The 16062-nt window shown below is 35.8% G+C and overlaps 1 non-coding gene across 1 annotated transcript; it reads left to right on the forward strand.

The window, feature by feature from the left end:
• Window positions 1-14650: 14650 nt before the first annotated feature.
• Trnam-cau lies at window positions 14651-14722 on the forward strand. The gene has a single exon. It is a non-coding gene; the product is annotated as a tRNA-Met (tRNA).
• The last annotated feature ends 1340 nt before the right edge of the window (window positions 14723-16062 follow it).

Here is a 16062-nt window from a genome sequence, read left to right on the forward strand (position 1 = left end):
CCGTCTGCTCTCGCCCTCAGATCCGAGAAGAGGTTGAGAATTTTTATGGACAGCTGTACTCATCGAGCGCACGCAAGCCTGCGACTTGGGACACCGAAGATCCACGGGCACCATTGTTGCGCCATTATTCGGAGAGTATCCCGGACTTCGAAGAGGGCGAGATTAGTGCAGCGCTCGGACAGCTTAAAAACGGGAGGGCCCCGGGGGATGACGGAGTTACCACTGAACTCCTTAAAGCCGCAGGGCGACCTGTCCTGAAAGCCTTGGCAAGACTATTTAACGCCGTCATCCACCGAGGTACCATGCCGGAGGCGTGGTCCAGGAGTGTGGTGGTGCTGTTCTTTAAGAGAGGCGATAAGTCTCTGTTAAAGAATTACAGACCGATCTCACTTCTGAGCCACGTCTATAAGCTGTTTTCGAGGGTTGTTACGAATCGTCTCGCCAGAAGACTCGACGAATTCCAACCACCAGAGCAGGCTGGGTTTCGAAATGGCTACAGCACCGTGGACCACATCCATACTGTTCGGCAGATTATCCAAAAGACGGAAGAATATAATCAACCGCTGTGTATGGCATTTGTGGACTACGAGAAAGCCTTCGACTCTGTCGAGACCTGGGCTGTCCTGGACTCTCTGCAGAGATGTCATATCGACTGGCGATATATCGAGGTACTGAAATCTATGTACGACGCGGCGACGATGACCGTTCATGTCAATGACCAAAGAACAAGACCTATTTCCCTCCGGCGTGGGGTAAGACAGGGGGATGTAATATCACCGAAACTGTTTACCACTGCGCTAGAGGATGTTTTTAAGACCTTGGATTGGGGGGAACGAGGCATCAACGTCAATGGTGAATTCATCTCTCACCTTCGTTTCGCCGACGATATTGTCATCTTTGCGGAGACGCTGGATGAGTTAGGCCAAATGCTGGCCGGCCTAAACGAGTCCTCCCGACGTGTCGGTCTCTGTATGAACTTGGATAAGACGAAAGTTATGTTTAACAACCAAGTCATACCGATACCGGTATCGGTCGATGGTACCCTTCTCGAAGTTGTTCAGGATTATATTTACCTAGGCCATACTATCCAACTAGGCCGCAACAACTTCGAGAAGGAGGCCGATAGGAGGATTCGGTTGGGCTGGGCGGCGTTTGGAAGGCTCCGTCGAGTCTTCACTTCGAAGATTCCGCAATGCTTGAAGACAAAAGTTTTCGAGCAATGCGTCCTGCCTGTGTTAACATACGGAGCCGAGACGTGGACACTGACGAAGGGACTGGTCCACAAGTTTAAAGTCGCTCAACGTGCAATGGAACGGGCTATGCTTGGGGTCTCTCTCAAAGACAGGATTAGAAATGAGACTATCCGCGAGAGAACGAAAGTAACCGACATAGCCCACAGAATTAGCAAGTTGAAGTGGCAGTGGGCTGGTCATCTGTGTCGCAGGACCGATGGCCGTTGGAGTAGACGGGTCCTAGAGTGGAGACCGCGTCTTGGCAAACGCAGTGTGGGACGTCCTCCGGCCCGTTGGACTGACGATCTACGTAAGATTGCCGGTGTAGGCTGGATGAGGATTGCGGAAGACCGGGATGTGTGGCGCGAATTTGGGGAGGCCTATGTCCAGCAGTGGACTGCGATAGGCTGAAGTAAAGTAAAAAAAAATAGCTTGCTCTATCAGCATCAATAACTAAAAAATTAATTTTGTTTTTGTAAATTAATTAATTATTAAAATTATATTAATGGCTTTAACTTTGAAACAAAGCCAACATGGTTGACGGTCAGTAAATTTTTTGTTCAATTCAGGCTATTTTTTCCTCAAATCAACGCGAGTGAAACCACAGAGCCCACCTAGTTTCCTTTATTTCCAACATTTTATGTCTCGTTCAGTGACAATAATAGACCAACAACATAATAACACTTCCAATATTGCGATATTAACTCATAACAAAACAATTTCCTCAATTGGATAATTGTATTGGATAAACGATATATGTATAACTTTGAAACAACGTAGTACATTCTTGTTTCCTAGGTGACATAATTAAAACGATTTTTTTTATTATAAATACGTTTTCTACGCCGTGGACGTTATTTCATTTCTACAAAAATATCTTGAAATATTATGAATAAAATTGTCCGAAATATCTTATTTCGCTTTGTTTACTTTTCTTTAAAACATTTAACGTAGACAGAGCGCTTTGTACTTTGAAAATACTTTCAAATGAACAAAACACTGACTAGAGAACGAGTAAAACGTAATCTCTTGTGTAACACCCTTAATTAACTTACTATTTCCCATTCGCCTCAGAAACAGCTGTATTGTATAAAATTTGTAACGTACTAAAATTCTTGGACCGCAACAGAGTTAGTGTGGAATTATGAGTATAATTTAATTAAGACATAACAGCACCTTAATACCAATTAGTCACACGATCCGTCGTTTGGGCGTAGTGGGTAATTTGATATCATAATGGTTTTACAACGGCTTTCGAATACCTCCTACTCTAGACCGGCCAATCACATTCGAAAGCAGAGCTTTAATGGCTTCACTGACTCATCACACGTTAGTCACTTAGTGTGATTCCGGCTTTTCTATCAATGACATTGCTTTATATAATGTGTTTTTATTTAAATCCAATTAAACACAGAAGTGCCAACTGGGTATGGAAGCTCAAAGATTTTATAGGTAGATAGAATAAGCTTGATTGCACATCACTCAGATTTTGTTTTACATAAAACAGTTATTTACACATAGAGATAATAATGTACAAAGGCAAATTTTCTTAGCTAAAAAAATATGGAATTAATTCTATTGATTAATACTAACCAAAAAGGTTAGGTTTCTAAAAATGTACCTTCTTACACTATGTTTTTTAACAAATTCCCGTTTAGCTTTAAATAACTTTTTCTCATTTTCATAATTTTTCTAAAATGTGTTAAGTGTTATTAAAATGATAATGAAGAAATTATTAAACATCTCTGTGTCCGTTTTAAAAATAATGTTGCAAAGAAAATAATTTTCATTCCGTTTCACATTCTGCCTTAAAATTGCGTTTTAGCTGAGCTGTGAGTTAAAACAAAAAGGACCCTACTGTCCGTCAAGGAAGGCGTGCTAATAAGCTCCTTACGTCAGTTAACGCAAGAGCAGTATTATTTTTCTAAAAGATAGCATTGCAGGAGATTTCAATATAATTGCCCCGGTTCCTTCAAGAGCCTGACAGCTCAAAGGGCACTCGGTGACGTGCTCATTGTCGGAACGCCCACGGTTTACCTTATTCAAACATTTTGAATTTTTTTTTTATTTAAATATTTGCGATGCAATACTTGGTAATAAGCAATCTGTTTTGAGTATGAAATTTTAGCTCTTTGATATTATCTCAAGTGATTTGTAGACATAATGAAATGTCAATTTGTTAAATTAATCGATTCAAATTTGATATGTTTTGTCTCATTTCTTCCTTAATGTTCGATGTTTGTTGATTTCTCAAAATTGGCCCTTAAGTTTTATTGTACCTAACTTTTTATAGCACTAAATTATGGGATACCGTACCTAATAATTTCTTTATGATCGCCCAGTGCCGGTTCATTTCCCCAATAGAAAATGTTTCTTACCAATAAAACTAAATTGTAGCTGTAAAATATTGTAATTAATGAAACTAATTGACTTCTTCACAAAAAAAGGAATCGTAAACATTTTTTTTTTCACTATTATTGTAATTAAATATTTAAATTAATTTATCTGTTCTGGGCCTTGATAATTTATGAGTACAAACAATAAACATATTTTTCGTCGGTCTTAGAGACATTATCATTTGTCTATATGTTCGAATTTCTAAAGAAATCGTATGGCAGGACTTGTAAAAAAACAAAAGTGAGACCATTCTTGAGAGTAACTTGATATTGCTCATTCGGTTATTTTCCGGCTGTTTGGGTATAAGATTACAAGCAATATATTTCAATATGGCAATCGAATTTACGAACAGCACTCAAACAGTTTAAGGAGCGCATTTTATAATCTTTTATTTTGTTTGCAGTCTCTTTAGCATAAGTCAATATTGTTTTACGTTAATGTTTATTACATGTGCGAATAGACGCTCTACTGGGTACTTATTCATTGTTTTTGTTCTAGAATGGTCTAAATATTAACGTTGTGTAAGAAAAAAATATAACTCGTACTTTTGGAAATAAGAAAAATTATTTTCTAAGTAACATTATTTTAATATTTATATTTATATAGGTCATTTATTAATTTTTATCCGCATATTTTAATCCGCAGGCGACGAACGGGGGTGCGTAGGAGACGCTACTTAATACGCTTCCAGTAACGCCCCTGTGCCCGTGTCGGGCCGGGATGAGAACCCGGTCCTGCCAGACACGACATCGTCGGGATTGTTTAGAGGTGAGCCGGACAGTCCCCATAGAGGAGAAGTCTGGCCTTTTTGCCAAGGCTAGCCTATCGCTGGAGGGATCCTGTTGCCTGCAGATCCGGGACCCTCCAATTAAAGCGGCTGAAAGCTCCCGCAGGGGTTTTGGTCGGTAGTGCACCCCCAAGTGCTGAAGCCGAAATACGGTCTAGAAATGCCTACCCGGGCATCCGTGACCCATAAATGGGTTCCCCTGCGATAACAAAAAAAAATATTAATTTTTATTAGACATTGTTAGTATTTTTTGAATCTAAATATAATGGAATAATTACGTGACCAAAAAGAAATAAAAAGTAATATAATAACATTAGACGTAATATTTTTTTTACTTAGTTTCGATGTGTACCTACTACTTTTCTGATCAAAAAGTATACGTAACTACTTGGCTCTGTGGTGAATTACACGCCGATCATCCGAAGCGTTGACGCGTGAAAGTATGAAAACAAACAAAGTGACTTTTACGTTCAAAATATGTACATGGTACTATGTATAATGTAATACAGAATGCATAAAAATAAATTATTGGGAACAAGGATACTAAAATATGAATTTGAAAGGTATTGAATAAAATTTTATTATAAGGTGAAGAAATACTGATCCAATTTTATGTTAATCTATTAGAAAACTTTTTTTTTTTTGTTTGTATTATTACAACAAGAAATTATAATACACTAGAATGTTAAAAATTAAAGTATCATCTAAAATAAAAATTTAGTTTACTTTTAAATCATTAATCCACAACGGTCTAATACCAATGCGGCCGAAACTGCGTATGTCAGTTACTCAGACAACAGAAATTAAAAAGATACATTTAAAATATTAAAAGAAACAATACCTCATTCTAAACCCATTCTTAATTAAAATGTATAATAAAAGTAGAAAACTCTAGAATCAATTTCAAATTCAATTATGGTTTATCTAGGCTGTCCTCAATGTTTTCCCCATCTCCAAGATTATCTATATCATTACAATTATCGAAAGCAGCTTGTGGACGGCAGATCGCTATCTTCCGTTGGGTTAGTTTAATCCATAGATTTATGGCTCCGGCTACCACACTTTAATCCATTCTGTAAGAAAAACTAAATTACGTTAGTGAACTTTTATAACAAGATTTTCGATTTAACCACTTGAAATACATTTCATTCGAATCGGTTTAAAATACATTTTTAAAATTGTAAAGAAAAATGCCTCTTAATTATACTACTAATTAGAGTTGCATATTTTTTTAAATCCTTAAAATAAACACAAACTAATACAAACAGACAACTATTACTATTGCATTGCTTTTTGTTTTTGGGTTAAATAGTAAAAAAAATTATTTATGTTAGAAATGTAGTTTCGTACTCTCAATAAGAGCGGATATTAAATAAGCGTTTGTACGTTCTCACAGTGAGACCATAAAAACACTAATAAGATTGATAAACTTAAATAGAAAATAGTTTGCCTTTCGAGTTACTCTTAATTAGCACGCATTGCGTTTATCCCGCACCACGTCTAGAAGCTTATTCTTAATAGAACATTCTCTTAACACGGAATGTTTACGATCGTAGCTTACCTCTTAAATACTGTAAGATTTGATTTAGGATCGTTCTTCTCTTACGTGTTTGCCTAATAAAATGTGTTTTAATATTTCGTACCAAAAGGGTGCCTACGTTAGTCCAAAAAGTGGCAATGGGAGATATTATTAAGATTTCGCTTTCTATCCGTCCGGTTGATCTATCCGTTGAAATTATTTTCAAGTAACAATAAAGAATACAAAAATATATAAAAAGTACAAATAAGCTGTCTTTTTCACTTTTTTTTTTTTTGTTCGAAGGTGCAAATAGAATAAACACTTTATTTTAATTTTAATTTAATACGTCTTTATGTGATACGATTTTTTTATTAGTTATTCACATAGATCTTATTATTAGCCATACCTACATTATCATTTATACGTACTGTATTTATATTCCGCGGTATTACCAAAAAAAAGTAGCATTTTATTTGAAGACTTTTACATGTTCAATATAAACATATTGAAATTCAGAATGTTCGATTTAAAAAATCATACCGGAGAGTGTTCCGGTTAGTTTTATTTCAAATGCTTTATAATCCATACAAAACACGGATCAAGTATAACAACATACAATTCACTAAACCTTTTGATCTGCATATGTCGGTGAATAAAATATGGATTTTCCATAAAACCCGCGTAGTTACACACTAAAATTTCCTTTCATGTTTTTTACAATAAAAGTTGAATTACAGGAAAATTTTAAGAATATTTTTGGATAGGATTTTTCGATAAACGCGCCTTTCATGCGTAAGCTCTCAAATCTATCATGATATAAATATAAATATCTTATAACATACACACACGGTCGTCTGTTCCCATGTTAAGCAACTTAATGCTTCTGTTACAGGTATAAGCCGACTGTTTTGTCTAAATATTTTTCATTTATAAATATACATAAAAATAATACATATATAAATATAGTGTATTTATAAATACCCACATAACACCCAGAGTCAGGTGGGAATCGAAACCGCAACCAGAGGAACAGAAAGCAGGGCAACTACAAACTGCGCCTACGGGTATTACTATTAAAAATATAAATAGAGCTTTGTTATAAATGCGGTAATCTTTCCAATGGAAACATTAATCACCAATTTTATATATTAACCTTTTTCAATATTTTATAAGGGTGGAAAAGAAGCGTATAGAACAGTGTTACACTACGTTACCTTACACTCAAACTGAATTAAATCAGCCTGTAAGCATACCTCTATTGGGCAAGGGCCTCCTCTCTGTACAGCAATTTAATCAACTACAAGTATGCTACTTGACGGCAGGTTGGCGTATTATCTCCAACCATTAATGAGGATTACTATCCGGTGCCTATATAATAATAATACTAACCAGCAACTTGTTTTCCACATGCGAATATCGGTTGAAAATAAAATAAAATTATAAGTTTATCAAAAATAAATTTAAAGAATAACGTAATTCTATACATATATATATGTATATATTGTGCGAGTACCCGCCCCTTTACACCTAACTGCCAAATAAGGCTTCTTCTATGACAGTAAATATTAATTTAATGGCTTCATCAAAAAGCGGATGACAGATATTCACTCTTTTTAACCGACTTCCAAAAAAGGAGGAGGTTCTCAATTCGACTGTATTTTTTTTTTAATTCTTTTTTATGTATGTTACATCAGAACTTTTGACTGGGTGGAGCGATTTCGACAAATTTTCTTTTAATCGAAAGGTGGTGTGTGTCAATTGGTCCCATTTAAATTTATTTGAGATCTAACAACTACTTTTCGAGTTATATCTAATAATGCGTTTTTACTTGATGCTTTTTTCGTCGACCAACGTTGTATTATATCGCATAACTTTCTACTGGATGTACCGATTTTGATAATTCTTTTTTTGTTGGAAAGGAGATATCCCAAGTTTAGTACCATGATAAGGAAACCAAGATCTAATGATGGGATCCTAGAGAAATCGAGAAAAACTTTTGAAAATCCGCAATAACTTTTTACTGGATGTATCGATTTTGATAATTCTTTTTTTGTTGGAAAGGAGATATCCTTAGTTTGGCACCATGACAAGAAAACGAGGATCTGATGATGGAATCTTAGAGAAATCGAGGGAAACTCTTGAAAATCCGCAATAACTTTTTACTGGGTTGACCGATTTTAATAATTTTTAATTTAATCGAAAGCTGATGTTTGTCATGTGGTCACATATAAATTTTATTGAGATCTGATAACTACTTTTTGAGTAATCTTTAATAACGCGCAGTTACTTGACTATTTTTTCGTCGATCTACGTTATATTACTCGTCGATGTAATTGAAGTCGGTTTTTTTTTTTCGTTTGCGTGCAAACACAATTATTTTTTTACAAAATATGCCGTATTTGTCTTAATGAACTTAATTGAATCTTAAGTATTTAAGTAAGTAACGTCATCACGCGTACGTTTATTTGGGGAACAACAGCTGCGAGATCTTATATAATGAACTTAATAAGTACCTATAGTAAACTAATAAGAAAACTAGATTATACTAATTATTGCTGCACGATTAATCTGGAGAGTGATTTATTGGGTTGAACTTTTACGGCGTTTCTCGAGCACCAGTCAAGACTCCCTGTCTTTAAAATAGCGTTCCTGTTTATAATATGAATTTTGAAATTTAGTACTCACAAAGCATCCTTTCAAACTTATTTGTTTAAAAAAATCATCAATACAGCTTTAATATTAAGCCTAGCCAATCTGTTTATCGTACCACTAAATTTTGCTTCCATTCTGTAAGAGTAAAAAGTGTCTCGACATTGTGGAAAGATTTATACAAACGATGATACAACTATAAAATAATATTATATTTTTGTAATTACATAGTATAGTGATTTCACTTGAATTTAACATTTATTGTTTCATCGTAAGCTGATGTGGATATCATAAGTAAAAAAAGTGTTACAAAAAAGTACTCAATATATATATATATATATATATATATATATATATATATATATATATATGTATCTTGAAATCGATAACCAAGTAAATTAACCATGGTTCATTGAACATGTGATTGAAGAGTTGTGTTCATTGAAGTGCTTGGGATAAAAGCTTACCTAAATAGGTTATATTATAATTTTTTATTTGACTTGATAACCGCAATTGGGTTTCGAAGAAAATTCGTAAGATTTTGGATACTAATTATCTGATCTTCTTCTATTTTAGCGCTACATAACCAATGCTATCGCTTTATGACATCCATGCCATTTTTTTATATATAACTAGGTCGGCAAACAAGCGTAGGGCGGCCCACCTGATGGTAAGCGATTACCGTAGCTTATAGACGTCTACAACACTAGAAGCATCACAAGCGCGTTTCCGACCCTATTCCTAATTCCCCCAGGAGCTCTGGTCACCTTACTCACTAACAGAAACACAACACTGCTTTAAAGCAGTATTAATATATTTAGCTGTGATCTTCTGTAATGTCGAGGTGGACTACCCCAGTCAGGCTGCTCTATATTTTGAGCAAGAAATTTTTAAAATCTTAAGAAAAACGTGTGCTTTAAGACCACACGACTGAAATAAAACTACTTTAGATAGGCCTGTATGGTGTCTTAAACGTAACTGCGGCTATAAGAGAAAGACAGAAAGTAAATGTGTGCTCGCACCTCTCTCTCTTGCTCCGTTCGCCTCACCTGATATCACTTTTCATAAAGTTCTCGTCACGCATTCACCCGCTTACTCTCCAAGTCAAACGTGCGAACTTTTACTTCGAAAACAATCTTAAATCTTACTTTTGCGCAACGTATTGATGACAAAAATGAACACAGCCTGTATTGTGTTGATAAATCTTGTTAGAGCTTATTTATACACGCACACACACAAATATGTTCACAGTAACTCTTCGTTGACTCTCTTAATTGAATTGAACAGATCATTTATACATTTACAAATGTCTGTAATTTGATAATATCAATTTGTCATACTAAGTACAATGATTTCAGTTGTAACCTCATCTAAGATTTGATAACGCTTTATCTAAAACTATTGTTATTTTTTATTTGTATTACCAATTTTTTTTAAATATTCAAATGTACACTACTAATGTTTTAAGATTAGTCATAATAATAAACTTCAGAAAGCAATAATTAAAAATATTCTTTAGGAACTTTTCACTTTTATCTTTGAAAGAATAGCCAACATTTAAATCTACTACTAGCAAACGACGCGCCATATAGTATATTTATCTTTGCAAACTGAATTAATTTAAAGTTATTTAATTATAAAGACAATAACAAGTATATTGTGGAAATAATTCTCATATACTCGAGCTCGTAAAGAGCACTATACTCCAGTCAGCTCGCGACTACGACAGATGCAACTCCATCAAAACATTTAACCAAAACAAATGGTTGAGAATATTGATGTTTCAAGTTATCTAAGCGTATAGTGCAATGTGTGCATTAGGGTTTATCAGATACAGTTAATACGTGCGCATATAAAGAGGTTGAAATTTAGCTCCCCTTTCTAAATACCTGTATGAATAAAACAAAAGTATTATTTTGTATAGTAAGAGATATTTCGACAGTATCCATTAATTTGACCTGATTGATTTGACGATGACCGTTCATGTCAATGACCAAAGAACAAAGGTCTTGTTTCATTTCCCTCCGGCGCGGGGTAAGACAGGGGGATGTAATATCACCGAAACTGTTTACCACTGCGCTAGAGGATGTTTTTAAGACCTTAGATTGGGGGGAACGAGGCATCAACGTCAACGGTGAATTCATCTCTCACCTTCGTTTCGCCGACGATATTGTCATCTTTGCGGAGACGCTGGATGAGTTAGGCCAAATGCTGGCCGGCCTAAACGAGTCCTCCCGACGTGTCGGTCTCTGTATGAACTTGGATAAGACGAAAGTCATGTTTAACAACCAAGTCAAACCGATACCGGTATCGGTCGATGGTACCCTTCTCGAAGTAGTTCAGGATTATATTTACCTAGGCCATACTATCCAACTGGGCCGCAACAACTTCGAGAGGGAGGCCGATAGGAGGATTCGGTTGGGCTGGGCGGCGTTTGGCAGGCTTCGTCGAGTCTTCACTTCGAAGATTCCGCAATGCTTGAAAACAAAAGTCTTCGATTAATGCGTCCTGCCTGTGTTAACATACGCAGCCGAGACGTGGACACTGACGAAGGGACTGGTCCACAAGTTTAGGGTCGCTCAACGTGCAATGGAACGGGCTATGCTTGGGGTTTCTCTTAAAGATAGGATTAGAAATGAGACTATCCGCGAGAGAACGAAAGTAACCGACGTAGCCTACAGAATTAGCAAGTTGAATTGGCAGTGGGCTGGTCATTTGTGTCGCAGGACCGATGGCCGTTGGAGTAGACGGGTCCTAGAGTGGAGACCGCGTCTTGGCAAACGCAGTGTGGGACGTCCTCCGGCCCGTTGGACCGACGATATACGTAAGATTGCCGGTGTCGGCTGGATGAGGATTGCGGAAGACCGGGATGTCTGGCGCGAACTTGGGGAGGCCTATGTCCAGCAGTGGACTGCGATAGGCTGAAGTGAGTGATCCATTAATTTTGTTCATGAGGTGAGGTTTAGTCGTTATTCAATTAAATTATTTATTTTAAATAAAATTAATAAAAAATATAACTATCGTATTAGTAGCAACAATCTTAAACCACTGAGTTCAGAAAAATTTAATATTTATTTACTCTTCTCGCACCGAGCGATAGCCATACGTGTTGTTTGAACAACTGCCCCACCACTCAAATTAAAGTGGCAAATTTACAAAGGCACGTACAAGTCGTGCATCAAAATTCGTTGAACCATCTATACATACGTTTATATGTTCGCGCTTAGCGCTGCGTGCTTCAGCCTGTAGTATCCCACTGCTGGGCATAGGCCTATTTCCCCATGTAGGAGAAGGATCGGAGTTTAATCCACCATACTGCTTTAATGCGGATTGGCGAATATATTTCCTACTTTGAGTAACGATCGCTATCGGGTGTACACGGTAACAACCGTGACCGACAGCTTAACATACTCTCCGAAGCACAATGGGGAGACCCACAAGGACTAACAACCAGACCGTAAATAAATATTTGTATAAACACGTCCTATATCCACTCCGACGGGAATCGAACCCGCGACCGTTAGTGTTTAGGCGCCGCCGACACGGCATACGCACCATTACACCAAAGCGGTCATTAAATATAATTTCTAACGCATATAAGACTGATGTTTTGAGTAATGAATTTAGACTAAACATTCCAATAGTGGGCATAGCTTTATTTTTTCCATGTAGAACAAGAGTTAGAGCTTAGTCCACCACGATGCTTGATATACCGGGTTGGCAATTATATCCCCTACTATACAAAAAAAAAAAAAAAATACAAAATTGTTTATTGATAATAATAAGTTTTAAGAAACAAGTCGCAAGGGCCCCTGTACTGGGTGGTGTCCCGTAATACTGGGTACTCCGCTCATCCACCAAGGCTTACAATATTAATCAATACTATTTGTTACGATTACTATCTACCACGTCTATGATAATAATCGGGACGACAGCGACAGCTTAACGTACTTTCCGAGGCACTATGAGAAAAACCACTAAATCACTACTATTTCTTCAGGTCTGTTTTTTTATTTATTTACTGACGATCTCAAATCTCCTATTCTGCGATATTGGTTGTAGGTAGTGAATTCTAGTGTAGCCGATGCCAAACATCAACAAAAAATTCCAAAAAAATAACTTTTAATATAAAATTAGAGGAAAAAAAATGGATTTGTCTAAATAGTTTTCCAGCAGGTCAAGTTTTCTCTCAGTGTTCTTAAAAATTTCATATATCATAATTCGACAGTTACAATACATATTGTTAAATTATTGGTACATAAGAACCATTCTTATAATGCTTACAACTCGTTATCCTAAAAATTACGCTTGCATGAGCACATATAACATCGAGTATACAAACAAAATATTGGTTATTCTTTATGATGTAGTGCAATTTGATTCCAACGTCGACAAGACCGCCGCTTACGACGCTAAATTGTGAATAAAATGAGCGATGATTTATTTGAGACGCCAAAATATTCGTACGTGTAATACTTTTGAAGAGAAGCGAATTGTGAAATGGGATCTACATTTACGTGTTCATTTTTGAACGTCTTTGAAAAGTAGCTTCTGTTTATATTTTAATATACTTTTATCAATTATTATTAAAAACCTTTTTTTGTTCTTTGTACCATTTCAACAATTAATAACTTGAACTGGAAACAATTTTACTGTACTGTATAATCAACATTTCATTTTCTTGACTTCCAAGAATTTATGGATATTTCATTTAAAGTAAAAAAAAAGGGTTTTTTAACCGACTTCCAAAAAAGGAGGAGGTTCTCAATTCGAATGTATTTTTTTATGTATGTTACTTCAGAACTTTTGACTGGGTGGACCGATTTCGACAAAAAAAAATTAATCGAAAGGTGGTGTGTGTCATTGGTCCCATTAATTTTTTTTTTTTTTTTTGAGATACAACAACTAATTTTTGAGTTATATCTAATAATGCGTTTTTACTTGACTATTTTTTAGTCGATCTACGTTGTATTTATTATACCGCATAACTTTTTACTGGGTGTACCAATTTTGATGATTTTAAAGTTTGTAAAAATTAAGTATTAGAATTATATAAATCATCCTTAAAGATGTATAATTTAAAATTTTCAGTTATTTTACTTTTTTTACCTTGAGTCAGATACAGTAATTATATTCTCGATGTTGCATTTAAAATTTCGAGACATTTTAATATTAATCATCCATTATAAATAAATTCAGATTAAATATCAGTTTATACACGCTTCAGCCTGTAATATCTCACTACCTGGGCATAGGCCTCTTTCCCCATGTAGGAGAAGGATCAGAGCTTAATCCACCACGCTGCTCCAATGCGGGTTGGCGGATATATTCCCTACTATGAGTAACGATCGCTATCAGATGTACATGATAACAACCGGGACCGACGGCTTAACGTGCTCTCCGAGGCACGGTAGGGAAACCCACAAGGCCTGCACAAACACCCAGACCACGGCAAACACCTGCATGGCCAATACAAATGTTTGTCATGTGCGGGGATCGAACCCGCAACCGCCAGCGCAACAGGTACAATCCATGGCTGTAACCGTTGGGCCAACGCGTGTCATCAGTTTATATTTTATATTTATATCTCCAGTCAAAGCTCATCTAATTACCATTAAATCAACATCTTGTATTTATTGGGTTGTACTGCAGCGTACTTAAATAATCTATACATGTCCTGCTTGGCATAGGCTTTTTCTCACACTAACAAGAAAAATAAAATATTGCTTTCGAAAATTGTATTATTGTTTTTACATTGAAGCTACTTGTATTATAAAATTTTTGATGCGTGAAATGAATATATGTACGAAACTATAGCGTTATAAAACTGTTCCCATATTTTATTTAATATCCACTTTATAAGACAATTATATTTTTCACATAAAGGCTAGGGGTAAAATCGAATTCACAGTCCCCGAAACAGAAAACGCGGTCACTGCAGTGCGCAGTTGTGCAGACGGGTTAGTCAAAAAGGCCTAATTTTTCTCACACTGACGATAAAGATCTCATCTCAAGTGAGGATATTATATATAAAATCAGGCGACAATATTCACTAAATACTCTATCAGCAGAGTGGCGCAGTGGAAGCGTGCTGGGCCCATAACCCAGAGGTCCGTGGATCGAAACCACGCTCTGCTATTTTTTTTTTGTATATTTTATTTTGAAAAAGATCCAATGATAATTTATTAATTTTTATCCTACTTACGTAGTAATAATCAAGCAACGATTTCATACTATGTTCTACCAGAAGATTGTCGCAGCTGAAACCTTTTAGGTACCGGAATTATTTTTAATGTCTTTTTAACCGACTTCCAAAAAAGGAGGAGGTTCTCAATTCGACTGTATTTTTTTTTTTTTTTTTTTTTTTTATGTATGTTACATCAGAACTTTTGCCCGTGTGGACCGATTTCGACAAATTTTGTTTTAATCGAAAGGTTTTATGTGCCAATTGGTCCCATTTAAATTTATTTGAGATCTAACAACTACTTTTCGAGTTATATCTAATAATGCGTTTTTACTTGACGCTTTTTTCGTCGACCTACGTTGTATTATACCGCATAACTTTCTACTGGATGTACCGATTTTGATAATTCTTTTTTTTTTTTGGAAAGAAGATATCCCTAGTTTGGTACCGTGATAACGAAACTAGGATCTGATGATGGGATCCCAGAGAAATCGAGGGAAACTCTCGAAAATCCGCAATAACTTTCTACTGGATGTACCGATTTTGATAATTCTTTTTTTGTTGGAAAGGGGATATCTGTAGTTTGATACCATGATAAGGAAACCAGGATCTGATGATGGGATCCCAGAGAAATCGAGGGAAACTCTTGAAAATCCGCTATAACTTTTTACTGGGTGTACCGATTTTAATAATTTTTAATTTAATCGAAAGCTGATGTTTGTCATGTGGTCACATATAAATTTTATTGAGATCTGATAACTACTTTTTGAGTAATCTTTGATAACGCGTAGTTACTTGACTATTTTTAACCGACTTCCAAAAAAGGAGGAGGTTCTCAATTCGACGGTATTTTTTTTTTTTTTTTTTTTTTTTTTTTTTTTTTTTTTTTTATGTATGTTACATCAGAACTTTTGACCGGGTAGACCGATTTCGACAAATTTTGTTTTAATCGAAAGGTGGTGTGTGCCAATTGGTCCCATTTAAATTTATTTGAGATCTAACAACTACTTTTCGAGTTATATCTAATAATGCGTTTTTACTTGACGCTTTTTTCGTCGACCTACGTTGTATTATACCGCACAACTTTCTACTGGATGTACCGATTTTGATAATTCTTTTTTTGTTGGAAAGGGGATATCCCTAGTTTGGTACCATGATAAGGAAACCAGGATCTGATGATGGGATCCCAGAGAAATCGAGGGAAACTCTCGAAAATCCGCAATAACTTTTTACTGGGTGTACCGATTTTGATAATTTTTAATTTAATCGAAAGCTGATGTTTATCGTGTGGTCA

Source organism: Melitaea cinxia, chromosome 16 (assembly GCF_905220565.1).
Source record: "Melitaea cinxia chromosome 16, ilMelCinx1.1, whole genome shotgun sequence".
Taxonomy (NCBI): domain Eukaryota; kingdom Metazoa; phylum Arthropoda; class Insecta; order Lepidoptera; family Nymphalidae; genus Melitaea; species Melitaea cinxia.